This window comes from Dipodomys ordii, unplaced genomic scaffold (genome assembly GCF_000151885.1).
Source record: "Dipodomys ordii isolate 6190 unplaced genomic scaffold, Dord_2.0 Scaffold46, whole genome shotgun sequence".
Taxonomy (NCBI): Eukaryota; Metazoa; Chordata; class Mammalia; order Rodentia; family Heteromyidae; genus Dipodomys; species Dipodomys ordii.
In genome coordinates, this window is record NW_012267262.1 from 12,956,532 (window position 1) to 12,983,962 (window position 27,431).

Below are 27,431 nucleotides of genomic sequence, written 5' to 3' on the forward strand. Positions count from 1 at the left end.
AGCACATTATGAACTCCAAGATAGGGAAACAAGAGGTTTTTTTTTTTTTTTTAATGTACTGTGTGAAGTTATTTCTTCTTCCTTTGATTTCCCCCCCCCTTTGGTTTATCCCCGATTGTCACTGTTTTTATTTTGGTACCCCATGTCTTGTATCTGATTTGGGGAAGGGAAGGAGAGTAACAAAATGGTGAGACAAAGGACAAAGGGTGAACCAATGCAACAGCGATACTCACAAGACACGTTGCTGAAAATGAACTTTACAACTTGGGGGAGGGGGAGTCAGGAGGGAGGGAAAGTGGGAGAAAACAAGGAAGGGGGTAATACTGTTCAATAAGAAATGTATACATCACCTTACTTATGTAACTGTAACCCCTCTGTACATCACCTTTGCAATAAAATTAAATTAATTTTTTTAAAAAAAGAAGTGGGCTGGGCACCAGTGGCTCACATCCTAGTTACTCAGGAGACTGAGATCTGAGGATCACAGTTCAAAGCCAGCCCAAGCAAGAATGTTGGTGAGACTCTTATCTCCAATAAACCACTAGAAAACTGGAAGTGGCACTGTGGCTTAAGTGGTAGAGCACTAGCCTTGAGCTGAAGAGCTCAGGGACAGCACCTAGGCCCAGAGTTCAAGCCCCACAACCTCCAAAAAAAAAAGAAGTGGAGGTGTGATTCACATGGTAGCCAGCTATGAGTGGGAAGAAAATCAAGCTATCACAAATGCAAGAGCCTTAGTTCAAGCCCCAGTACCAGCATACACGCACATACACACACATACGCTCCTCATGCTAACTGAAGTTGTTTCTCTAGTACAGGATGGGTGACAATATGATTTTTACATCCTGTCTGTCATCATTTGGATCCTTCTCTAGCTCCTTCAAGCTGTGCTCTTTTCTTAAAACCATAACAATTAGAGCCCCTACCTCATAATATCAAAGTCTTTAGAAAATGTTCATCCAACAGTCGTGTTGAATTATAACTGTCACAATTAGGGAAGACTATCAAATATGTGTGCAAAATACTTGAATACCCATCCACCAAGTCCAGTTAAGCAGTCTGTCAATCACACAGCCTCCTGGCTAAGGAACTGCCTGAAGGAGCAGTAAGACTTGGCAGCTGTACTTAAAGTCACGTATTTTTACTCCTGTCCTGTTTTGCCTTTCTTGGCTCTCCAGGCTTCCTGATTCACACAAATTACAGGAACACTGGGGTGTGGATAGAAGCTCCCCTCCCCTCCCCCAGGGGGAAGATTCAGGCCCAGCTGTGATGCACCTGCCAGCTCTTTGGTCCCAAAGCACCACAGACTTGGAGTTGAGCATTTTGTGGCAGGCCACACTCAAGGGCAGGGGACTAGTCTAATACCACCTGGAGAAGTGTGGGTACGTGCAGAGCTCAGCTGCTCATCTCCTGATGGGCTGTGTGTGGGTAACGTCACTCCTGGGCATTTTTTATTTTTAATGTCCCATTTATACCTTGCCCACCTGATTTTAATTAAGTTCTCTTTTGGATCATCACCTGGAGAACATTCGTCAAAATTATAGCAAAGCTCACCTGTGGAAGTGGGCACGCAACCTAGATTACCCCACCTCCTTCTCACATCTCCCTCTGGACTTAAAAACATCAAGCCCTACTCCAGAGTGGGCTGTGATGAGTGACAAAAATAACACCTTGCCCAGGTGGAGTTCTCTTTCCCATTGCCCACTCAAAGAACTGGGAAAGGGGACTCAAGTGATGGATGGATGCCTTTTGTTGTGGAGTTCAGAGTGGGCTATCTTTCAATATAGCCCACCAGGTCTCAAGGTATTCCATCCTGAGGTTACAGTAAGCTTGCAAAGTCCAAGTACACAGGACCAACCATAGGGTGACACCCACAGCACACCCAACGAGCTTCTGGCAGAGTTCTGGGCTTTTATTGGGAGCCCCGGGATACAGAAAAGACCAAAAAAAAAAAAAAAAACCATTCCTTATCCTCAGCAACCACTGAATTCTGAATGACTTGGATTTGTTCACTCGATCCTGTATGGAAAGGTGTCAGCAGGCATCTCCCATGAGATGACGGGCATGAGGATTCCTATGCCGTGAGTGTGGACACCTGAGGTAGCAGGCCACTTAGAGAAAGGAAACACATGGGGGTGGAACACACATTCTCCTATGAAACGGCCTTGCTGCTGCTCCTCAAAGCATTCTCCCAAGCATGAGACCCCTCAAGCCCCCGAGTCTGGGCCATACAGCCAATAAAGTCACCTAAAAAGAGTTCTTCATTTCCCTATCCATATTCAACACATTAATTCTTTTTCTCCCTAGTCCTAGGTGCTGTTCCTGAGCCTCTTTGTACTGCTGGCTTTTTCTGAGTAGTTTATTGGAAATAAGAGTCTCATGGGTTTTGCTGCCTCGGATGGCTTGGAACCATGATTCTCAAATCTCAGCCTCCTGAGTAGCTAGGATGACAGGGATGAGCCACCGGCACCCAGCTTCAACACATTAATTCTAACTTGTTATTGGCTTCATTGCATGAAGCACTCTGCAGGCTGCTCAAAGCTCACCTTACTCTTCAATAACTACAGCGTAGCAATGACAGGTGTGTATACTGAGGCAGAGGGGCAGGCCCAGCCTGGTAGTAACTCAAATATGTAACTGTAGCTAAGAAAAGTCAAAATGGATTTAAGAAATAGACCCTGCAGAAATGAAGCATCCTGTTGTTGACAATCAGGAATTACAGATCAGATAAGGTAAAACTTGAACAGAGGGAAGGGAAGAAGACTCAGCATGGGCAGAGGTGTGGAGCGGAAGTGCACACTGCCTTCCCTCAAGCTGTCAGCAGGTGTTGCAGGTGTGTTGGAGGTGTCAGCAACAATCACTGTCATTGCTGATATGTACTGACATGTGCCATGAACTTCAACCATCAACTGGGTAGGAGCTATGCACAGAGCATCCAATTTCCTCTGCACAACACCTTGATAGAAACACAATGTTCCTAGCCTCATTTTTCAAATGAAAAGAAACTAACATTTGATCTTTCCAAGGCCTAAGACTTGAGCCTAAGCCCTGTGTGATTCCAGAGTTCACCCATTCCACACAAAATGACAGGGGCGGGGGTGGGGGTGGAGGCACACTAGAACATTCTTCCACCTCTTCTTACTTTAGTAGTAGTACACCATCCATCTTGCAGGGATAGGCCTTCTCCAGCACAGTCCAGCTCTCTTCTGCAATAACTCCCTAAGTTAGGTAAGCATGCATGGGCATAAAGGTGCATGCTGATTGTGGGTAACTACGCCACATCAGCCAAGTAAGAAGCAGACCAGAGTTGGCAAAGGCTCCACAGCTCAATATGATATTCATGGGTTGGAAGAGAATCTCAAAAAACAGGATGGGTGTCCAAAGTCACTGCCCTAGTCTAGCAGGAAGTAGACTTACGCTCCAGTCTAAAACAAGTAAAGAGCAGGCTCTTTGGGGTTGACAACTGGGGGTACAGGGAGAGGGGGGAGCCATTTACATTTGTCTATGTGGCTTTCACCAAGGTCAGGTGGTCAGAGGTGGGAGTCCACAGCTGGGCCTCCCTCTCCAGCATACCCCAGCATTCAAGAATGCTGAGACAAGAATTCTGAGACAAGAAAAGGCTAAACCAAATGTGCCAGGTGGTGAAGGGGAAGAAAAGAAGCTCAGGAAAGAAAATACCTTGTCACTTCTAGTCTATCCAAGACAGTGTCCCAGAGGGTGGCATTCCAAACCCTCCACAGGCTGTCCTGAGCTGCTTCCTTGCAGAAGCGAAGGGCTGGGTTAACTCATCTACATTCCTTCACCTTCAGACCCCACACTGCAGGAACTCACCTAATCCCACACCACACTGCAACTTCGCCACAAGTCCCGTCCTAACCATCTGCACCCATATTTGTTTTGAAAGAAAAGCTTGATTCTGGCTGGTCAGAAGCAGCTTCACAGAGCCACCAAACTAGGCTGATCTGTTAACATCTCTGGGAGTTCACCCTCTCCAGGCACATCAGCAATGTGTGTCTTTGTGGGCAACCCTGTCATCCACTCTCTTTGTTATGAAACTTAGAGCCACAAAGCAGCATACAATTACGAACTTTTCTAACACACTGCAAGACAAAAGGGCAGAAGACACAAAATAGGTCTTTGCTTGTAATGAAGTTTCCCCAACTGGATTGTCTCGAGCCTTGAATTAACTGTTAACCAATCAACAGGCTATCTCTAAGCAAACATTTAACTCATCGTTGTCTTCAATTCAGTTCCCTTGGAAATGGACTGTCAGGATGCAGTTAACATTGGCTGTCTTGGGAAGGTTGCATAGCCAATGTGATTCATTTTGGTGGAAAAGGAGAAGACAAGAGAGCAAACCTGAGACCCCCCACTAACAACTTAGAACACACAGAAAAGAACCTGGTACCTGGCACACGGGGAGTGCTATGTTAATGCCCGATCTTGTTGCTCTTAGTAATATAACTATTAGGCTGCCCTGATTATTCTAAACCTGTAGCCACATCTGGGTGATGCAATTCAAGGAGGCAATGCAAATTGTTTTTTAAAGGCAGGCAGATAGCCGGACACCCTTGCCTCTGACTTGTTCCTTGGTAGCTGCTACCTAGCCAGATATAAACTCAGAGCCTTTGCTTGAGGCTTGAAAAGATTCCAAGGATTTTTTTTTTTCCATGAGAAATCCAGGCTGGAGAGACAGACATTTGATCGCATTTTCCAATGAGAAGCATATGTCCTGGGTACTTAACACTTCCTCTACTCACGTATGGATGGAAACAATGTGAAGTACATTCTGTCCCCAGAACTAACTAACTTCTGCTTATTCTTCCAGGCTTAACTTCATAATTTAAATCCCAGGACCCCGAGAAGAACTTCTGGACAGTCTCTTAATCGTGTGGCGATTCCCAAAAGTTAATGCAAATATTTTGTGAAGTTCAGGCATCCACCACTTGGGAAGAAGCTGCGGCCTTTTTCTCCCTTGTCCATGATCATTATTAGCAACATCTAAGCAGTTGTATTTAAACATCATCAAAAAAAAGAGATAATTGCTGATGTTCATACTAGCTCAGATTCCTCATCTTACTAAGCTGACATCATATTCTCCAGACATTCTATAAAAGATTTGTTACGACTCACACATTTCCATAACCTGTCTGATACTGTTATTTAAACCCCTGGCTTAAATTTAAACAAAACAAAAAGAACTCAGATTAAATGAAAACACCCAACTGTTAGATAGGACAACCAGCACTAGATGTCAACCCCCTGCCTTCCCCAAGCCTGCAAAATGGAACTCATCTTTGATTCATTATCAGAAAATCTTCCCTTCCCTGTATCATTCAAGTTCACCTAAGTATTCCACCAAGGGGAGTTTGATTTTTGTTTTGGCTTTGAGAATAATCCCAGTCATCACCTTGTCCATGGGATACACTAACCTTCGCTGAATGTTGCAGTCCTTGGGCCTCTTCATGGATACATGCGTGAGAGTTACTCTAGGTGATCTTGTGATAAAGAGTTTTATTTTAAATCCCAGCTAATCTGTGCTGCTCCCATGACTGGTCTGATCTCTTGACACATCTTTGTTCAGGTTCTATAAAGAGCCAGGGAAAGACAGTGCCAACTAGTTTTCTGGTCGTTTCCTCCTTTCCTCTTTTCTATTCAGTTCTGTTCCATCAACAACTCCCTCCTCTTCTGTGTAAACAGAGGTCGTGGGGAATCAAAGGTAAAGATAATCAAGGAAAGAACCGTGTAAGCCTGGGGCTCTCCCTGCAGAGTCAGTGCTAAGGCGGCTTAGCAGCCAGTGCCATGGCTCCCGCGCATGGCTTCCTGCTTGTTTGCAGTGCTCTGGGTATTTTTAGGATCTGCAGGGAGAAGCTAAGCCTCACAGGGTGGCTGCTGTGCTCCTAATGACACCCTGAGCTCCAAGAAGCAGGATTCACAGCACCTGCTGAAGCTTCAGGAAACAGAAAACAATACTTGATTTCAAAGTCACACGTGTATGGAGGTGGAGGAAACGAGACTGGTTATTTGCTTAGCTAGCCTCCGTAGAACATCATGAGTCTATTTCTAATGAAGAAGATACTTGATGTTTTCCCAAAGTACAAGTCCTTAATGTTAACACCTCCCCCCGCCCCCTCCTCCCAACACAACAAAGTTCAGAAATGACCTACCCACTCCTCTGTGGTAGTCAGAAATTTTTAGTTCCTGGAAAGATAAACATACTCGCTCTAGGGCAAATTAAAGAGGGTGATAGCCTCTTGCTGGGTATAGTATCTCATGGAATCCTGGGAGAAGAAGCAAAATAATTGAAGCTCTCCTGTCAAATGCAAGGTCAATCGAAGGCTGGAGATAAACCAGCAAAGGCAGAGCTGGGCGGGAGTTTTTTCCAACAATACCATAAAACTATAAGAATTTTAACTGCAAGTGTGTAAAAACACCCACTGGCCCAACTTCAGATGACCTTGGATTCCACATGGAATCCAGAAGGTGACTGCTTTTCAGATGGCCCTGGTGAGTTCTGATCTCATCCTTTGAATATCCCCAGTCTTAGCAGAGTAACCTACAGAGAAATGACTAGGACACACCTTCTTCTTGGAGAAGGCAGACCAAAGCACAGGCCACCTGCACACACAGCACATGGACATGATTCAAAATGACGAATACACATCGGATCCAAGAATCCTAAACACGTCTCAGAGAGTGTCAGCTGGAAACCTTGTGTGGATTACAGAATATGATTCATCACAGAAGCTGATTTACTGGCTGGAGCTACATACCCACCTATCAAGGTGCTTTTTACATTTCTGTCCCAATTTCCCAAGTTTCCACAAGGCAAAAAAGCATCATCATAGCAGTTTGGCTATTCATGGGCCTGTTTTACTGAACAATCACACAGAGACTTGGAACCACAGGACCTGGGGGAATTATGCAGATTTTACAAAGATAGTCATCAAACCTACTACTAGAGAGGACCAAGTGATGGCCCAGGCTGGAAGCCCACAGCTTCAAAAGTCTCAGTTGATGGTTTTCCCCATGTTACTGTGAACCCACAAATCAGGCACATACCTAAGGATAAAATCCCTATAGCGAGTGAATTAGTCAAACTTTCCAGAAGTATGTGGTTTATACAAGTATGTGGTTTCATGCCAAGAAATACAGTGATTTAAAAACAATTTTTCCACAATGAGATCTCACTCTATCTGGATAATTGTTCAAAGCTCTAGGGTGAATCAATGGGAGAGATGAAATAGAAACATATAAAATCAAATCTTTCCCTTGTTCCTTTCTAAACTGTAACTTAGAAAGGCCACTAAATCTCCATCCTAAAGCAACCCTGCTCTCCCCTCCTTGTTATGAATTAGGAAAATGGTCTTTTTAATACACAGAACAGAGATAACAGTGTTGAGCATCTGTAACATGACAAGCACATCTCAGACGATTTTCATCTTTCTCTTCATGACAGCCCTGCAAGAAAAATACTACTATCTCTTTCTGATTTCTGATGGGAAAACTGAGGCTCAGAGAGGTTAGGCAATTTCCCCCAAGGTTGCAGAGCTTCTCTGTCTCCCATACTCTCCCAGGCAGAAGATCCTACAGAGAGGCATAGAGAACAGTAAATTAATCTGTTCAGAAAACCTTAGAGATACACTATTCAAGACCCATGAGTTACTTCAGATACCAATTCTACAATGGGTTAGATCAGGTATTTTCTCACCCACCAGACTTTTTCCCAAGGATGGTCCCTCAATACCACACAGCTAAATGCTATTTCTCTCCGGTTTCCAGGGTTCTCCTCAGAAACTCTGAAGTAATCTTACATAACCATTTCTTTATATCTTGGACTTCCGGGGCTCTCTGCTGGAGCTCAGTGTGGAATGTGTCTCATCACAGTTAGAAGCACTGACAGGAGATAGAAGACAAGGAGCAAAGCAGCCTCTAAATACAAGAGCACTTAGGCCGAGAGAGGGAAGTAGGGAGAGTGTAAGGGAGGAAGGAGGGAAGGAAGAAAGGGGAGGGAGGGGAGAAGGAAGGAAGGAAGGAAGGGAAAGAGGGAGGGAAGGGAAGGAAAAGAGGAGAAGGGAAGGAAAGGAAGGGAGGGAAGGGAAGGAAAGGGAGGAAGGGAAGGAGAGAGGGAAGGAAAGGGAGGGAGAGCGGGGAGGGGAGAGAAGGGAGGGAAGGGAAGGAAGGGGAGGCAGGGAAGGGAAGGGAGTAGAGGTAGGGAAAGGAGGGAGGGAGGGAGGAAGGGAGGGAGAAGAGAGAAGGGAGGAAAGGAAAGGAAGGGAGGGAGGAAGGAAGGAAGGAAGGGAGGAAGGAAGGAAGGAAGGGAAGGAGGGAGGGGAGGGAGGGGAGGGAGGGAGAGAGGGAAGGGAAGGGAAGGGAAGGAAGAAAGGCAGGAAAGAAAGAAAGCAAGAAGAAGAGAGGAAGAAAGAGGAAAAAGCTGAGTGTCATGCCCACACCTGTAATCCTAGCTACTCAAGCTGAGATCAGAGTATGGGATCATGAGGTATGAGATTCTTATCTTCAATTAGCATAAAAAAGCTGGAAGTAGAGCTGTGGCTCAAGTAGTAGAGTGCTAGCCTTGAGCTAAGAAAAACTCAGAGATAGTGCTCAGGCCCTGCGTTCAAGCCCAGGATGGCACAAAAAAGCGGGGGTGGGGGGAGGGAGAAAGAGCTGGAAGACAGTGTGGAAAAGATGACAGGGCTTAATTTTATATAGACAATGTATGAACCTTTATATTTATCTACTCCCTGCACTGGGAGAGCAGTAATAACTTTGTTCACTTCCCCTCACTGTGTCCTTGTTTGCTACCAAGTCACTAAACCACCTACCTCCCTGTCCCCACTGCCAATAATGGATGCATTCACTGACTGGGTCCTGAGCAGAGCTCAGTAACACTTCACTACAGGATGATTGACAGGAGAATGTTTGGCTACCATGGCAACAACCGAAAGACTTAGTTGTGGTGGTGGTTTTATACCCGGGATGTGTTTTTCTGTGAATATTGCATTCTGAGGATACCTCATGTGTAAGACTAGTTGGGAACAGTAAGAGAAAAGATTTTGAAAACACAACATGAGCTGTTAAATATCAGAACCTTAAGGGAGATCACACACCTTTCTTAGCGCCACACTGCACCCTTCTGGAAGAAAGAGGAAATGACAGCAATACATTCCATGACTAGATTTGATTAGCTGCTATCGGGAAAATTTACCTACATCAAAAATTTATATCCAAAAGCAATTTGCACACGTAACCACTGTTTTCTTAGCATGCATTCTCTGGACTAGCCTGTATCACACTTATGAGTTTGGATTATCACTCCATTTTAGGGGGGGTGGTTGGAGTTTGAAGCCAAGACACAAAGCATATGGCCCAAACCTAGATTTGAAGTGATACAAGCAGGGTTTCGAGCCCAGTCAACTTCCATACAAAGGCCGTTATTTCTACATCCTAATGCTATGAGACAGGAGGAAAATAGATTCTACTTAGGAAATTTCTCAGAACTTATTCAAGGAAATGACTTTAATATTCACTGAAAAAGGAAAAAGCAAGTGAGCCATAGAGACCCATTCTGCCTCCCATCGCATCGCTGAAGACCTGGGAGAACCCCGGGCTTTACCCGCTTCATTCACACTCTCTCCTTCCTGGAGAAGACACAAGCCAGACTCAGGAAGCTCTTCCCATCACCGGCTCATCCCAGGCCCTGCTTCCTGGAAAAGGAAGGAAAGGGAGCAAGCAGCTCCTCTGCACTGCACACTGATGGTATGGACCAGGCTGACACATGACACAGGGCATGTGTCCCACCTCGAATGCTCAGAAATGTTGCAGAACAATCAATGAAAGAGAGGTAAGAGGAGGTATGGCTTCAAGCAATATACTTTTTAGAATGTAGTTCTTTAATTGACCATAGTAGACTTTGTACTTACTATTTCTGTACTCAACCACTGGAGCCATGGTTCTAGATCTGCTGTTTTTAATTGTTTGTTTGTTTTTTTCTTTCAGATAGGGTCTCTTGCTTTGTCTGGGTTAGCCCTGGACCTCAATCTGCTTACCTCTCATATACCTACTACATAGCTGGGACTGTAGGTGTGTGCCTATGATAAGATCTTATTAATTTTTGTCCAAACTGGCCTTGACTGGTAACCCTCTTATCTCTATCCTATCTCTCCAAAACGCTAGGGATACATTTTTAACTTTTATTCCTTATATTCAGATGTTCCAAGGAACACTAATTCAAGACACTGAAATTGCTGAGTGGGTTAACCCTGATTCCCACCCAGGGCCTCAGCTAACAGGCGAGAGGAGCTGGGCCTCCCACATTCCCTTTGGGGGACCTCAAGTCTTAACTATTTTCCCTTTCTGGGTTTCAGTTTGCTTTCTGATAAGTGAGAATCCCTTTAAACGAATTCTATAACGAAGCTTAGGGTTTGGGGTTCTGATTTGTGTATTCAAATGGCCATCGAGATATTTAGTAACTAGTTTGGCTGCTCTTAGACATTCATTTGGCATTATCAACAGATAACTCTGGCCCAATCGCAGCACAGCCTGAGGAGGAAAGAAACATCTCATTTCAATTTGCCAAATAAACAAACAAAAAAAAATGACTTGACTTTAGCATAGAAGCAGTGGATTTCAACCACCTTTGACCACAATTCACAGAAAAAAAATATACTTGTCTTCTATACTGTATCTCATCATATTACAGATCATACATTTAAGCACACACACAGGAACGTGCACACACAGCACACATGCGCAAGTGCATACACACATGTATGTAACACAAGAGCAAACTGCTCAGGAGCATGTATGTGTGTGCGCACACACACATACACAGCATACAAAAGAGGCCCATGCATACACAGAACTGTAAGCAAGCACTGATATTCTTTCACGTGCAGTGTGCAGTGATCCTGACTTAGCCTTTATCCACGGGACACATGTTCTTAGACCCTCACTGGGTACTTGAAATCACAGATGGTTACAAACTCCGTATTTTATGTTCCTTCCTACATGTATACCTAGAATAAAGCTTATAAACTAAACACAAGAGATAACAACAACTAAATAAAATGGAACAATTCTAACAATATACTATAACATGTGAATGAGCCTCTCTCCTTTCTGTCTCTCTCTGTCTCTCTCTGTCTCTCTGTCTCTGTCTCTGTCTCTCTCTCTCTCTCTCTTTCCCCTTCTGGTTAGCTACAGGTAAAATAAAAATGATAGCAAACAAAGCCAAGGATATAAGAGGTCTACTCTACTCTAGTAGTTTCTATTCCTTTTCATTTCTAAAACTTGATTTTTTTTTTCTAGTGAGTTAACATCAGTCCTCTAAGTTGCATGACTGCTCTTTGAGAAGCCTTTGTTGGATCAAGTCACTCATATACCTCCACCCCCACTTTCTGACATTGCCAAATATCACCAGTTTGAGATGACATGTTATAAGTGTAAAACACACAGAAATTTACAGAATTTTGAAATTTACAGAAAATGTCTGGCTAATGATTTCTTATATTAATTACCTGTTGGAGCAATAATAGTTTGATTACATTGAGGTAAATAAAAGGTATTCTTCAACTAATTTCACTTCTTTTCTCTCGCCTTTTATAGTGTGCCTTTGAGAAAACAATATTCTATATGGACTCCTGTTCTATTTATATTGAACAGGACTGATTTCAAGTAATGTTAATCTATTGGGTCAAATCCATAGGGTTTGTTGTTGTTGTTTACAAATAAAGTATTATTGAAATATAGCCACACATTCCTTGATATATAGTCCATTAATGATAGATGTGAATAGTTATAACACAACATATACAGCCATGTACAAACTCTAAAAATGTTCATTATGTAAAGCCAGGTGCTGGTGGCTCATGCATGTGATTCTAGCAATTCAGGAGGTGGAGATCTGAGGATCACAGTTCAAGGACAGTATGGGTAGAAAAGTCAGTGTGACATTGATCTCCAATTAATTACCCAAAAGCCCAAAGTAGAGCTGTGGATTAAGTAGTAGAATACCAGCCTTGGGCAGAAGAGCCAAGCAAAAGTATGAGGTGCTGAGTTCAAGTTCCACTACCAGCAAGCAAGCAAGCAAGCAAGCAAGCAAGCAAGCACACACACACACACACACACACACACACACACACACACACACAATCATACTCATTATCTAGCCCTTGCAAAAAAAAGTTGTACAGCCCCTAACAGAATATAGGACACTTATTATCTGCCAGTAATTGTGTTGTATCATAGGTATAATTGTCCCTTGGAATTTGGAAGGTACTGGCTCCAGAACCTCTATCCACACCATGGACATTGAGATCTGAGGATACTCAAATCCATGGTAGGACAGAGTGCAGTGTTGGCCATATAACCAATGTCAAATCATCCCATGTAATTCACATCACCTCTCTTATTACTTATAATACTAATACAATGTAAATGTTATATAAACTGTTGTTAGGTTGCATTGTTTAAGGAATCGTGACAAGAAAAAATGTGTGTGTGTGTGTTCAGCAGATCTGATTCATTTTCTTCCAGTATTTTCAATCTGCGGTTGATAAAATGCATGGGTGTGAAGCCCACAGATTCAGAGGGCTGCCTCTGTGTGTTCCTGACAATACAGAAGACAGTCTTGCAAATGGCATTTTATTGTGCACATGTTACAAATGACAGTCTGAGTGATTTGTTTGCCTGAGGTTATAAAGATGAGTGGGAGGTAACAGATCAGGATTTGCACCCTCACCCATCTTTAAACAAAGCCTGTGTGTTAGCTCTTCTTATGTGTACTTTCCTGTTCCCCAAAGCTATGTCTCATCTTTCTTAACCAAGAGCATCTTAACCTGAGCATCAGTCACCCCAGTGGGAAAGGAGGACAGTAGTGGGTCAGGAATGGATCTTCTCAGGGAATTTAGGGGTTTGAGTTCTCTTCCTCTTTCAGGAAAAGTTACCTGCCATCTACCCATCAGCTAGATGCAGCTCTTGGAGTAGCCAAAATGCAAAGCATTCATCAGTTCCCTGCATGCACAAGCTTAGGAATTTACACTAAGATTGACATTTTAATGTCTTCCATTTTCAACTCCCAGCTCTTAGGAACTTCAACACCAGATTACATAGTCTCAGATATTCAAAGTCACTTGGAAAACAATGTGTGGGAAAAGGTTTCCTGGACCTGTTTTTTTTTTTTTTAAAGAGAAAGAGCAAATAATGAAATAGTTTGCCGAGCAATACCTTATCTTGGTAAACAAATGAAAATCACTCATAACCAGCCTATTGTGTATGTTGTGTGGTGTGTATGTGCAAGCCTGTAGCTATTGAACATTATTCTTACAGGGCAAATAGAATTCTATTTACTTATACCTACTTGTAAATTTTTGTATTATGCTTGCATAATTTCATTGAAAAAGCTAGTCTGTTGTGAAACCTCCATTGACCTTCCCACAGGAAGACACAAAATATAAACTCGGGCCAATATAAAACTAGGGAGCAGAACGGTAGGGTTTGGTCAGCTGGGGAGAGCATGCAGTTGTCTTTGAGCAAAAGTGGTGTTGCAGCGACCCCCTGTGTCCAGGGTTACAGAAGTCACAGGGATAGGTAAGAGCTTGCCTACTGCTTTACTGTTTAGGGCAAAGGGCCCTGCCGGACAATCAGGCCCAGACTATTAGGAATTCCCTGAACCAAACAGCAGGTAAATGCTTATTAAGTTTGTTATTCAAACATTTTCTTGCCAGACCAGACATCTGAGAGGCCTGGAGCTCCAGAGGCCCACCCTTTGCCTGCTGAAAGAGAAGGCTCTGGGTTCCCACACTCTTTCTCTCAAGGGCAGCAGAGTCTTGAGAAAGTCTGCTGGACTATGCCCTGGGCCTTTCAATGTCCTTCTAGCCTTGGCATCCTCAGGATCCTCTGTTCTAGAAGATTCAGCTGCAGCATGGTGTCCATGTATGCTGGGGTGGGGAAGAAGGGAAGGAGGAGATGGTGCACAAATGTGGCATAAATACATTTTGAAGGTTTTCTACTTCTAGAGTTAAGGGTTGATGTCGTCAAGGGATATGAACACAACGGGGCTTCCATGCAGTTGCTTTTAAATCATCACATGTCCCAGCACTGGTCAAATGACACATAACTGTCCTTTGGACCCACCAAAGTAGGTGCTATTATCCTCAGTTTCTAATAGGGATAGAGGAGGAATCTGAAGCCTCAAGAGGCCAAGTCATGGTCCAATAAGTTGCTAGTGCTAGCATCACCATGTTGTTTATTGGTGCCAGGTGTCCTATACTAATGTTTTGGTTGGAATGTGATGCTCAGGTAGTACAGTGAACTGCTGCCTGGCTCTGGGCATCTGTGACTCTGGGCATCTGTGGGATGGTAGTATGCAGATTAGAAGCCTCACCTGAATCTGTTGAAGCAAATGGCCACTCTTCAAATAAATGGAATGCTGGAAGCATGGTTCAAGTGGTAGAGTGTTTGCCTAGCAAGTGTAAGTCCTGAGTTCAAATCTCAATATCACAAAAGAAAAAAAACTGATAAAAAATACATGAAAGTGCAGATAACTAATTTAACTCTCTCAATGGAAAAAGAAAATTCTCCAGTTTCAGTACCAGGAGCATGAACTTTAACGTTTTAAAAAAAATTACGGAGTAAGCCAACAGAAAGAACTAGAATAGACCAGGTGGGCTGACTATTTTTTTGTCCCTTGAGAGTTCATGCCATAGCCTCATTGTAGGTTCTTCTGCAAGACCTCCATCCCACCAGCAAGGACAGGAAGGACCTGAAAGCTGGGATATCGTCCAGCTATGAGGAGTGAACAGGGTCATTCCTAGTAGCTAGCAACTGGCTCTTTATTGAGTCCTATTCTTATGACTTGGTAGCCAGTGGTCATGCAATGAAAGCTAAAGAGGAAAGAAAGAAAGACTTTGCATGAGAAAGGCAAGTGGTTTTTGTGATAGAAGGACCTAAACATGCAAATTACATTTGCCTTTAAAAAGCAGTTTTCACTGGGCACTGGTGGCTCGTGCCTGTAGTCCTAGCTACACAGGAGGTTGAGATCTGAGGATCACATTTGAAACCAGCCTTGACAGGAGAGCCTGTGAGCCTTATCTCCAATAAACTATTCAGAAAAAGCCAGAAGTGACACGGTGGCTCAAATGGTAAAGTGCTAGCTTTGAGCAAAATGAAACCCAGGGACAGTGCCTAGACCCTGAGCTCAAACCCAAGGACTGGCACACACAAAAAAGTATTTTTCTCCTAAGTTCCCTGTTTCTCAGGACCACTGATTGCTGGCCTCCACCTCCAGAACCTCCTTTTCTTGTAGTAGGTGGGAGTCACGGTTTATAATTTCACAAAGGATCCCAGAAAACCACAAGAGGGGAGTTGTTACATTGGGCCAGAGCAGCATTCTTCCAGCAGATACCCCATTGTACTGCCCATAATGATTAGCTTTGATTCAAGAACAGCCCAGGGTAGACAACCATGGAGACGGTGACTCCACAGGTCACCCCGATCCCTACAGGTAGGCCTTGAGATTAGCTGGTGCAGGACTGGAAGAAAGAGGATTTCTGAGAACAGAACTTGATCCTGACACCCAAAGAGTAAGTTATCTCTCAATAGACCTCCCCAAAAAGTTTAATAAAGTTTTTCTCTTAAGCTCGGTTTTACATGTTTATTCATTGTTTAGTCTCTGATAGAACCACTGGACAGAGGGGGGGGGCAGCAGAACCAAGGAAGAGGGAGCAAAGGGAAGCCTGACTCTGTCCACCTCACCCTGCCATCAAGATATCCAGGTGCAACAGGACCATGCTGACGGAAAGTCCCAGAAATCCCAGCATCTGGGAAGAGAGGGACCAAAGTAATGGGAAGGATGCAGATAAAGAAGGCAACACATATTCTAAAGTGTATGTTCTGGGAAGAAAAAGGAAGAGCTCTGAGTATGCCTGAGCTCCAGTCTTCAGCTTGGAGTATAATGCCATGGTTGGAAGGTTTGTGTTCCTCCAGACTCTTTGTATTAAAATCCTAATTCCCAGGTGATGGTGTTAGGAGATAGGTTATGGAGGTGATAAGGTCACATGGGTGGAGCCCCCATGAATAAGATTAGTGCCCTTACAAAGGGGCCAAGTGAATTCATTTTCTCCTTCTGTTTGAACACAATGAGAAGGTGCCACCTACAAAAAATCAAGAAAGAGCCAGGCGCCGGTGGTTCATGCTTGTAATCCTAGCTACTCAGGAGACTGAGATGTGAGGATCACAGTTCAAAGCCAGCCCGGACATGAAAGGCCATGAGACTCATCTCCAATTAATGACCGAAAACCAGAAGTGGCACTGTGGCTCAAGTGGTAGAGTACTAGCCTGAGCTGAAGAGCTCAAGGAGAGCACCCAAGCCCAGAGTTCAAGCCCCACAACTGACCAAAAAACAAACAAAAAAGGAAATCAAGAAACAGGTCCTCCCAAGACACTGTATCTGTCCCACCTTCCCATGGACATGTAATCATCCATGGTGAGAAACAAAACTTCAGTTATTTATAGCCAGCCCATTTCTGGGATTTTGATAGCAGTTCAAATGAACTAAGACATGAGAGAACTTCATTTTCTTTCTCTGAGTCCTGAAAACTCACAATCACGCTGAGTTATAATGATGGTTTCTGGTGCAGCAACCAGCGGCAGAACTGGGATTAAAATCCTAGCCCACTCTACTATGACCTTGGGCCTCAGGAGAATGAGGGGCAGGACCAAATGTTCTAGAACATTCTGAGTTCATGGTGACAACAAGTAGAAACACAATATGTAAGCCAATTTCGCATTCATTTCAGCCTTCATATCGACTCATCATCGCTCTTAATTCTAAAGTGAGTGAAATGAAAAGATGGTCTGAATTTGTCCAAAGAAACATAGCTCAGACTTGAAGGATTATCCCCAAAAGCAGTCCTTTTCAAAAGGTACTAAGTCTATAGCAACCCTACAGTGCATTGTGGACTTCTTAAACAGATATTTGGTAAGCCTAGTTTATCTGTTAATAGAAATTACCTGGTGTGTCAGAAATACAATGTGTTCAGAGTGTTAACTACTGTCAAAAATCTTCCTTTGAGTAGCAGAAAACTTAAGCTATGCTTTATCTACTTAACCCCCTCTGGCCGTTCAAGAATCAGAGGGAACTTTTATTCTGAAGAACCCATGCAGAGTTTCCTGCAAGGAAGGAAGGACACCTTGCTAGCCCTTATCACTTGCCCACGGCAGGCCCACCAAATGTTCTAGAAGACCACATGTTCTAGAAGTGTTTTCTAGATGCAAATTTATTTGCATCTGCCTGCAAGTTACTTCTGGAATAAAACTGTTTAGCTTGCAATCTGTTCCTACAGTCTGGAAAGGGCAGGACCACCCACATTTGCATTTAGCACTGCCTTACTGCTCCTCTTCCCTCCTCCCCTTTTCCCCATCCTGCCATCTGTCCAATTTAATCTCCCTTTGTCCCTAAGGAAGTCAAGTCAAGCATTAACCTTTGGTACTAGACTCCCTACAAATGCCTCCAAAAGTCATATAGGAAACTATGATAAATAATTTTCATTATTTGGCCCAAATATGTTGACTTTGATCTATCAGACAATTAAGGCAAAGCATAGGGTTTCCCCTGCTTCATGTATCCAAAATTCCTTAATCCACCATCTTGCTTTGTTATATGGATATTACTACCATAGACTTAGGGACAAAATCTAGATGACCACAAAAAAAGGTGGTGGTGGTAGTGAAGTGGTGGGGGTAGTAAAGTGGTAAAAACTTGAAGTGATAAATGGACTAATGATGCTGGCCTCACAGAGTGAGTCAGGTTTCACAGCAGTTAGTTAGGTCCCAAGAGAGCAAGTTGTTAGAAAACAAGGCTGCCCTGTGTACTGGGTTTCTCCTGCATGCAGCCATTCCCTTGCCACAAAACAGCCTCTGCAATAAAACAGCTAAGAGAGTTTTTGCCCACAAAGTTGATGCCTTCCTCCATTTGTACCTTGTTACTATTGGAATCATGCCTCAAACGCATCTTTATAAGTTAATACTCAGCTTCAGATAGTTTGTTACATCAACATAAACTGGACACTTTTTTGCCCAAAGCAATCAGTTAAGAAAAGTAAACATTTAGAAATAACAGTGTGAGATCTGTATAATTATACATAAATCAGAGAATGTCCTGCAATATTTATAAAAGCCCTAATATAAAAGAATATGATATTTTCAGTATAGATTGGTGTGGGTTGTCAGAGAAAGCATATAAAATATGAAGATTCAACACAGCAACCTGAACTTTGGTTCAGGTTTTGGTCATGTGATGAAAAATCTAAAATTAACCTGAGCCATTTAGTTTTGCAGTTAATTATTTAACACTGATGTGAAGTTGACTGGGGGAAAAAAAGAGAGAATTGGGTTTGGGAACCTCCAACACCAAGACTGCATAATTGGACAGTCCAGTATGAGCATAGCAATTTCTAACAATCTGGCCTAAGGAAATAATGAAATTAGCAAGGGTAGCCTATCTTGTATAGACAAGCTATTTATAAGAGTGAAAAATTAGAATCCAGCTCAATATCCAACAGTAGGAGATTGGTTTCGAAGTCATGGTGTATCTGCAAAATGGAAACCAACATAGAGCCATTAAACAAACACATAGATTCACTTATTCACATGTTCAACATTGTTAAGTGAAAAAATATATTCATCTTTAAATATCTTTGAGCATAATCTTTAGACTACATTCCTATCTTTATATAAAAATGTACTGAAATGTAAGTATGCATCTATAATGAAATATAATATAGTTTGAAATGTAAGTATTCATCTATTATGATATGGCCTAAGGCTAAAGGTTATTTATTGCAGGTAAGTGAGATAATGAATGATACAGACTTGTAAAATCTTGATAATGAATGAGGTGGGTGGCAGTGTCTCACTTCTGTAATCCTAGGTACTCAGGAAGCTGAGATCTGAGAATCAAGGTTTGAAACCAGCATGGACAGAAAAGTCCATGAAACGCTCTACTTCCAATTAGCCAGTCAAAAAATCAGAAGTGGAAGTAAGGCATAAATGGTAGAATGCCAGCCTTGAAAGAAAAAATGAAGCAAGAGTGTGAGGCCCTGAGTTCAAGCCCCAGAACTGGTGTGTGCATGTGCACGCACACACACACACACACACACACACACACACACACACACACACATTAACTTTATATAAAGTGAATGAATGTATTGTGGACAAACTTTTTACCACTATTGAATCTCTTAATGTGGCTTACTGCTGTTATATACCATGTATGTTCAACTCTGAAAAAATAATGAGCATCATATGACAATTTAAGGGAAAGAAAACATGAAAAACAATAGCATCAGGAACAAAAGTCTTTCTAACTACCAGATTTGTCTGAAAAAAATAATCACATAGAAATTTTTGAGTGCTTAATTGCATGTGTGTGTGTGTGAGTGTGCATGTGCATGTTTGTGTTTTAATTGGGAGATTGAACCATCTTTTTCTGTTGCACATTGTTTCCTTACCCCACATCCCTACTCATCTGATAATTACAATGTTCGTCATATCTTCCCCAGCTGAGCAAACTCATCTGAATCTTCCACTCCAAAATTACTGACTAAATACTCCTGATGTGCCTTAAGGTATTGGGAATCTTGGACGACCAATTGTTAGGGCTATTGGTGTTAACTTCACAGGGAGGATATTATGACAGAGTTGTGATATAGTTTTTTTAAAAAATAGTCGGCTTTAGTCCCAGGTTACTGATAAATACCTAAAATCTTTGGAATCTTAATGTAGTGATAGGATAAGTATCTTTGTATGCTAATCAGGTGACTGGTGGCTGAAGATCCTCAGATAGCTTCAGAATGAGCCGGTCACCAGAAAGACCAAGGACTTTCAGTCCACCCCAAATTTCCCAGGGAGAGAAGAGGAGCACCAGTGGCCAATGACTTAATCAATTGGGTCCCCATAACAAAGCCTCTGCCAACACAACAAAAGAATGGCATTGGGGGCATCTAGGTTGATGGACACACTCAGGTATTGGGAGGTGGGATATGTAAAAAGTCAGCCAAGCTCTGCGTGCTCTCTACGATTCCCATTTTCCTGGCCCTGTGTCTTGTCTCCCCTGGGCTATTCCTGAATTGTATGCTGTATTACAAACTGAGAAACATGAATCAAATGTATTGACAATCCTGTGAGCTGCTCTAGTGAATTACAGAGCAGAAGGGCAGGACATGGAAAGCTCCTGGATTTATGGCATTGGAAATGAAGGTAGGCTTGTAGGACTGAGCCCTTAACCTGTGAGATTCTAAGCATATAATGTCTGAATTAAGCTGACTCATATGACACCCTTCTGGAGTAAGGGAAAGTAAACAACACTCTACATTTGGGAGTTACAAGTGTAGTGAGTAAAAATAGTTGAAGGATTAAAAGTTCATAATAGAAGAATCTACAAACAAACCTTTGAAAATGCAAACACACTACTCATATGATCAAAGGATCCAGACCTACATTCTAATCTTATCACCTAGGGTGTGGGGTGGATTTAACTAACTTACATGTGGGTGTTCACCACAGGATAGCAAAGTGATTTGTAAAATCTAGAGGCTAAAGGAAAACGATTTAAGTTTCGCAAGCATAAAGGGACTGGGTAGTACAATTCCAAGAAGAAAAATGACAGTTATCATTACAAGAAATAATCCACATTCCTGGTACTGTGCTGAGCACTTCACAAGTGTCTTGTCTGAATTTTCTTTAGCTCCCCATCAGGTGGGTGCTGTTATCCCTACTTTAAAAAAAAAAAAATCCTGACTCTAAGAGAGACTGATTACTTTCCTGACATCATATACAGGATAATGAACAACAGAACAGGAACTTTTACTTGCATCTTTCTCAGCCAAAATACCTATCATTATGCATGCCTGCCATGCTGCCTCCCAGCTGTTCTGTGCAGAGTATCTCCTATTCTAGATCACCGCAAGGGGCCATCTTTCCTGTTCATGACATTCTCTGTCACCCTTGAGAATAATACATCAGTTAAGCCTGGACAAGTCGGGCTTCCCAGAAGATACAGCCACACAATCAGTGGGTGGTGTATAAGGCAAAATGACAAGGGGCAAAAAGCCCCTTGCTATCAAAAATTCCAAGATGGTAAGACTCAAACAGTAATCCACGGAAAAGTGCCCAAGTCAGGAACTTGCTTTACTTCCTTGTTTACACCCAGATAACTTGAGATTATCTTTAAAAAGAAACCACAAGTGCTCATGTTAAAAGGCACCATCCAGAGAGAGCTTTTCAACCACTTTCATGTATTTATTCAACAACTATACTGTGATCTAAAGACACGGGGCTCTCAAAGGCCATTTAAAATGCTTCTTGATGAGACATGAAAGCCACAGCTGGTAGAATCAGAATTTGCCTGCCTTCTGAACATGTGGGCAAGCCGTCAGCTCATCGGCGTGCCTCAGCTGCTTAGCTCAAAGGCAAAGAGAAGAGTTCTCTTTAGATAAACATACGGACATGAGGATGAACCCCAGACTCCTGAGGGAGTGGGTCCTTATGCCAAAACACAGTGTTTTCAACCCTGCGTTAATTCTGCTGCCAACTGGGTTGAATCACCAGCTCGTCTTCTGGGGTGGCTGGTTAGTCATTTTGAAAAGAATAACTGCTTTCATGCTGCCATTCTTGTCTTGTTTATTCTGGGTTCTTTCCACCCTTTCAAAATGTTCTCTTTAATCCCTCAAGGCCCCCTCCCCCATGCTTTACGTCTATTCCATGGCGGCCACCTTCCCCTGACAAACTTCCACAGTAGGACAGAACAGTTTGGACATACCTGAGCTGCAGAACCAGTGGATCTTCTCCCAGGGAGAAGCTGAGAGGATAAGGGCAAGGTGAGGAAGAGGCAGTGGGACAGTAAGTGGTGTCTGCTGTTCACTCTCTCCCAGCCTCCTGGGTGTCTTCACCAGCCACAGGTGTCCCAGTGTGGTTCTGCCCTCCAGAAAGCTCTGAGTCTGTGGCTGAGTTAACAACTCCAGGTCACTTGGAATGCAAACAACCAAAGTGGTAGGACTTCCCTTCTTAAAAATCCAGGCAACAGCTGGTGCTGGCCTGGGAAAGGACGCTTTGCCCTCTGGCTCTAGCTTCAGCCCTGCAGGAAAATCCCCGTAGCCCTGCAGCTGGCAGCACATGGCTCCGCCTCGCCCCCTGCTGGATGAATGGGATAGGCCTTTCTGATCACTGAACAAGGACAATAGTGTGTGCAGTATCTTGCCAACCAGAGTTGATTTTTCTTGAAACCTACCAAGAGTACAAACAAAAAGCGGGCGCCTTCTTCCTTTTCACTGACAGTGGCCTCTCTGTATCAGGGAAGCTAGGCAGTCTTAAATATCCGATTGTAATTTTACTTCAAAACCAGCAGCTTGAGAGGTACTGGCTGTGAATCTAGAAGGAATCTAGCATTTCCCTTAAGATTTCAGCTGAAGACTTTCTCCATCATCCAATCACAGACCTTTCCCTTCCTGTAAGAGAGGAGCGGCCTGAACATGGTTTTATCTTGAACCAAACAGGCGACAAGTATCTCCCCACTTTTCCTCCCCCAAAACATGGCCAGTCACCTGTAAACTGAAAGAACTACATTTCCACAAAAATAGAAATATCTAACATTTCTATTTAGTTTACCAGGAAACACACATTCAAACGACAAAACATTAACTCTAGATCTGCAGGAAACTACAACCTAGGAACTCTACTGGGAATAGCAAATGCATTGAAAGTCTCTTGACTAGTTAAAAGCAACATTTCAGCAATCATCTCATCAGCTGCCGATAAGTTTTCTTCTGCTAAAGTAGTTGTGTAAGCAGTTAAACTGTCAAGCTCTGGATTTTATTCACCAAAACAATGAGAAAAACTATCTCTGACTGAGATCCCTTCTTGGTATCTAAATTTGCCAAATTCATTCCATGTTTTCTTTTACAAAATACAAGGGAGAGGAACTGGCAATCATGATTCTGAAGGCTCAGAGATTAACACTTAATGACACTGAACCACAGATGTAGGAGTGTATAATCTCTCAGAGAGGGGAATGGGGCTATGAATAATCATGGCAAATACATTTTTGGCTTTATCACTACTAAGTGATTGCTCTTATTATCTACATGTTAATTCTATTTTTTTTTTTTTTTTTTAGCCAGTCATGGAGCTTGAACTCTGGGCCTGGGCGCTGTCCCTGAGCTCATCAGCTCAAGGCAAGCAATCTACCACTTGAGCCACAGTGCCACTTGCGGTTTTCTGGTAGTTTATTGGCAATAAGAGTCTCACGGACTTTTCTGCCCCAGCTGGCTCTGAACTGTGATCTTCAGATCTCAGCCTTCTGAGAAGCTAGGATTACAGGCGTGAGCCACCAGAGGCTGGCTGTTAATTCGTTTTTTGTGTGCGCTGGTACTGGGATGTGAACTCAGGGCCTCATACTCTTGCTTGGCCTTTTCACTCAAGGCTGACACTCTACCACTTGAGCCACACTTTTACTTCTAGCTTTTTTGCTGGTTATAGATAAGAGTGTCATGGACTTTTCTGCCTGTGCTAGCTGTGAATCTTGATGTTTCAGATCTCAGCCTCCTAAGTATCTAGGAGTGCAAGCATGAGCTACCAGCACCTGGCTCCTACTAACCCTTAACAATCACAAAGCTGGGTATTAGTTGGTGGCCAGGGGTGTTCAACTAGCCACCATAGTCTTCCCAAGAAGAAGAGAAATGTGTTTCCTCGACCTTGGTCTTGCTGCCACACTTAAATGAGCTCACTTCTGTCTTCTCTACGCCCTTCATGTCTCTTTCACAAAGTAGACAATTCAATTCCCTAACATTCATTGTGATAACAGTAATAAATTGAGACACAAAGAGTGCAGTTCTGTTTCTCAGAGAGATACCAAGATAGTGAGCAGACAGGCAAGAAAACACTTAGTCGTCTGATTCAATGAAGTGCTGAAAGAGATCTGAACAAAGTGTAAGAAAAGGACAGGCAGCCGGGCGCTGGTGGCTCACGCTTGTAAGCCTAGCTACTCAGGAGGCTGAGATCTGAGGATCGCGGTTCAAAGCCAGCCCGGGCAGGAAAGACCGTGAGACTCCTATCTCCAATAAACCACCAGAAAAACGGGAAGTGGTGCTGTAGCTCAAGTGGTATAGCGCTCGCCTTGAGCTGAAGAGCTGAGGGACAGTGCCCAGGCCCAGAGTTCAAGCCCCACGACAGACAAAAAAAAAGAAAAGAAAAGGACAGGCTCCCTAGAAGAGACCCAGCTTGAGTGTCACCTGGGAATCTAGCCGTGCATCCCTGGGCTGAGGTGAAGAAGTATTTAGTCAATGGATCCTCACTGAATGTACCAGGTTAGGATCTAGGAGGATACAATGATGAACTAGTCCTCAACAGGCTTAAACCCAGCAAAAGAGAAATACAAAGAAGATGCAGGAATCCCATATGTTGGAGGTTGGAGTTGGCACAGGATTGTCTGTGTGGATCTGGCGATCCAGGCAGATGAACTTCACCTCCCTTTCTGCTATAAGTTGTCCTCCCTTTCCCCCTGCAGGGACATCCAGAAGCAAACAACAAATGACCTCAGTTTCCTATTCTTTCCCTCTTCAACATCTTCCCCAGAGTATTCAAGTCCTCACCACCTCACTGATGAAACTGTTCTCTTAGAAAATGAGCAAGCTGATGAACCCCACATCCTAAAACTAAGGAGCCAAATGTAATCCTGTCCTGACCTATATCTAACTTCCTGTTCCCACCCTCCCTGAGACAACCATACTTAAAAGATTACATTCATTTACTCCTGGCCTACTTCAACATAGAGAATGAACTTGTCATTTCACCGGCTGCTCTGACAAAGGCCAGTGGTGGCCTGAACTTGACTGAGCCAATACCCACTTGGCAGCATGCCCATTGTTGAATGTCTCTAGAGTACATGGTTCTATCAGGCACCCCAAGATACCTGCAGTGTTCTGACGCCCTTCTTTACTTCTCAGCACCCTGCACAGCCTGAATCACCTCCCTTTGCCTATCTTTATAGATGATTCTTTCCTTAGGTCAGTTCTTTCTTCTGGCTTCATGATCTGTCTGGCTGAGCTCATTCGTTTCTGTTATTATAAATGTTACCCCATGAAGATCCCTCCTCTAGAATGAGCATTGCTACCAGATATACCATTTGCACAAAAACTTTAACCTAACTAGGCACTGGTGGCCCATGCCTGTAATCCTAGCTACTCAGGAGGCTGAGATCTGAGGATCATGGTTCGAAGCCAGCCTGGGCAGGAAAGTCCATGAGATTCTTATCTCCAATTAACCACCTAAAAACTGAAAGTGAAACCGTGGCTAAAAGTGGTAGAGCTTTGAGTAAAAAGCTCAGAGGCTATGCCTAAGTCCTGAATTCAGGCCCCACAACCGACAAAACAAAAACAAAAACCTTTAACCCAGACTGCTGAACCAAATCCACTGTCTTCTTCTTCAAGCATGTCATTTCTCTTCTGAGTTTCTTTTCTGCACTCACTGCACCCCTAATTTGCTAAGAAACCCAAGAGGTGGTGGCTTTATGTTCTGCCTCCAATTCATTCCTACACTTGGTCACTCAGTCCTTCCAGTAACTCTGTAATCTGGTAATGCTGAATTATCTCTAGACCCTCATTTAGGCCATTTTTTTTGGGGGGGGTCCGGTCGTGGGGCCTGAACTCTGGGCCTGGGTGCTGTCCCTCAGCTCTTCAGCTCAAGGCTAGCGCTCTACTACTGAGCCACCTTCTCAGCCCATTTAGGCCATTTTAATATCTCCTATCCAGGGTCTCGGTGCCCTTGCCTCATACCATGTTCAATTCATATTCCACTCTTTGTTATTAATATAGACTCAGAGGTCATTTATATGTCCATCACTTGAGGGCTGGCCATGCCATTTATTGTATAGCCATAGAGTACACCATCATCAAATACTACAGTATATGTTTTAGGTGTTATGTAGTTTATATTAAAGATATATGCATATGTATGTATATATCACATGCTTATATGCCTCAAATATGCCTGTAGTGTTAAGTGAAAAACAACTTTTACAATAGTTTACATAGAAAATTCAGTTTGCATATCATAATTAGGATGTTTATATGTACATAGAAAAATATTTTAAAGAACAGAAAGAAGATAAGCAGAATTCCAGAAGAAATTCAGAAGACCAGAATTGGGGTGGGAGACGCTATTTACTTCTTTATGCCATCCTCTATGTTGTTAATGGTGCCATATCTTTGCGTTATGGTGGCCTGGAAAACAAAAGGCTGAATTTTTGATTAAAAAAAACTATTTTTGACAATGGATAGCAAATTCTTTGGATCTCTTTAGTTGGTTTGTAGCTGTATATCATGTACAAAATGTATTTTCTTTTTTTTTTAACTGTTTTTTTTTGTCTTTTCTTTTTTGGTACTGGGGATCGAACCCAGGACGTTGCGCTTGCTAGGCAAGCGCTTTGCCACTGATCTACATCCCAGCCCAAAATGTATTTTCTAAGTATAGATTGGATATAATCAGTGATATTCTTATACCGGTATATATATACTGGAAGTATCCACCATAGGAATCTGCCATAGTATACAACAAGTTTTTATTAATTTAAAACAGATGAGGAAAAAGAAAAGCAGTGTGTGTGTGTGTGTGTGTGTGTGTGTGTGTGTCCTAGTTTGAACTCAGAGTCTAGGTCCTGTCCCTGAGCTTTATTTTTCCTTTCCAGGCTAGCATCCAATCATTTGCACCACAGCTCAACATTGGCTTTTTGGTGGTTAATTGGAGGTAAGAGTCTCACAGACTTTCCTGCCTATTCTATCTTCAAACCTCAATTCTCAGATCTCAACCTCCTGAGGAGCTAGGATTATAGGTCTGAGCCACCAGTGCCCAGCTGAAAAGCAATTTTTAATAAGGCTTTGATTAGATTGTTCTACCTTTTATTGCAATTGAACTCTCTGAATTGAATTCAGTTGCACTAATATAACCCAGAATCCTGGTCTCAGAAAGCAGAATCAATTGATATGAGAAAATAAATACCAGCCAAGGAATCATCTCGTGGCCTGAGTAATGTAAAAAACTACTCTGCCACTTATGAAAATATCCAAATATGTATTAGTGAAATGGAGCCAAGAAATGTCAGTGTATAGAAAGAGTGGGTTGAAAGGAGTGGCTGAGAATGTGGAAAGAGGTGACAGTGACCAAGACACACTGTATTTATTCATAAACTACTTTGTTGAATGGCATCTCTTTTGGACAATACTTAAAGATAATAAAAAAAAAAGTGTTAAGAACTTTGGACCAGAAGTGAAGACTGACTTCTCAAGTCAATAGAAAAATACAGTGTATATTCCACAAAGGGGTCATCCATCCAGTTCATTTCTCACTTTTTTTCCACAGGAAATTACCAGTAGTAGAAA

At 42.8% G+C, this 27,431-nt stretch overlaps 1 protein-coding gene across 2 annotated transcripts in view; it reads right to left on the bottom strand.

Moving 5' to 3' along the window:
* Slc1a2 (solute carrier family 1 (glial high affinity glutamate transporter), member 2) overlaps positions 1–27,431 on the bottom strand; it is a 126,074-nt gene that overhangs the window by 88,678 nt on the left and 9,965 nt on the right. Inside the window, exon 1 of one of the 2 annotated variants that reach the window (XM_013019616.1) lies at positions 21,821–22,102. The exons of the other annotated variant lie outside the window; for it this stretch is intronic. The gene's annotated coding sequence lies outside the window, so the exon portion shown is untranslated. Of the gene's footprint in view, positions 1–21,820; positions 22,103–27,431 lie in introns of those variants that run through there. 2 annotated transcript variants of the gene reach the window in all.